The following is a 1,285-nucleotide window of genomic DNA, read 5'->3' as shown; positions in this document are numbered from 1 at the left end:
ACATATGTTTATACTTGTGAAACCATCACCACAATCATATCCAACACCTCCAAAAGTTTTCCTCCGGCTCTTTTGTAAATCATTTCTTTATCCCTAAGCAAACACTGACCTGCTTTCTTTCATTATAGATTAGAATCATGCAGTATGTATACTTCTGTGTCTGACTTCTTTCACACATCATAATATTTTCAAAATTCATCCATACTGTTTTATGCATCATTAGTCAATTCCCTTTTATTGCTGAGTAGTACTCTATGGTATGGATTTACTTAAATTTGTTTATTCACTTTTATTGAGTATTTGGATTGTTTACATTTTTGACAGTTGTAAATAAAGCTCCTATGAAGATTTGTGTACAGGGTTTTGTGCAGACATATGTTTTCCATTGTCTCTAGGAGTGAAAAAGCTGCATTATATGATTGGTGTTAAGTTTAACTTTACAAGACACTGCCAGAGTACTTTCCAAAGTGGTTGTACCATTTTAGAATCCCACCAGCAATGAATCAGAGTTCCAGTTGCTTCACATCCTTGCCAAAACTTGGTACTAACATTCCTTTTTATTTCAATTACTAGTGTCTCTCTAAAGGCACACTTTTGCAGTTTTAATTCTCATTTCCTGAATGACTAATTTTATGGGTTTGTGAGCCATTTCTGTATCTTTGTTTGTAAAGTGACTTTTCAAAAAATTTTTTGCCCACTTAAAAATATTGGTTTGTTTCAGTAAGTTTTATTGAGTCTCATGTTTTTCAGAGATGGGGTCTTGCTCTATTGCCCAGGCTGCATGCAGCCTCAAGTGATCCTTTCTTGTTGACCTCTGTAAGTGTTGGGATTACAAGCATGAGCCACTGTGCTTGGCCTCTTGCTAAGTTTCAATAGCCTCTTTATATATTCTAGATACAAGCTCTTTGTCAGATATGTGATTTGCAAATATTTTCTCCCAGTTTGTAGCTTGTCTGCTTATTCTCTTAACAGAATCTCTTACAGAGCAAAAGTTACATATTTTCATAAAGTCCAATTTGCCAATTTTTCTTTTTTATGCATCAAGCTTTTGGTGGTACATCTAAAAACTTTGCCTAACCCAAGGTCACAAAGATTTTCCCTTACATCTTCTTCTAAAAGTTTTATCGTTTTAGGTTTTGCATTTATGTTTAATATCCATTTTAAATTCATTTTATATAAGGCATAATATTAGGTCAATGTTCTGTTTTTAAAATGGTGGGTGTTCCACTGTTTCAGCATTATTTGTTGAAAAGATGATGTTTTCTCCATTGAATTGCTTTTGCAT

Source organism: Cebus imitator, unplaced genomic scaffold (genome assembly GCF_001604975.1).
Source record: "Cebus imitator isolate Cc_AM_T3 unplaced genomic scaffold, Cebus_imitator-1.0 Scaffold189, whole genome shotgun sequence".
Taxonomy (NCBI): Eukaryota; Metazoa; Chordata; class Mammalia; order Primates; family Cebidae; genus Cebus; species Cebus imitator.
Note: the sequence above shows the minus strand (reverse complement) of the source record.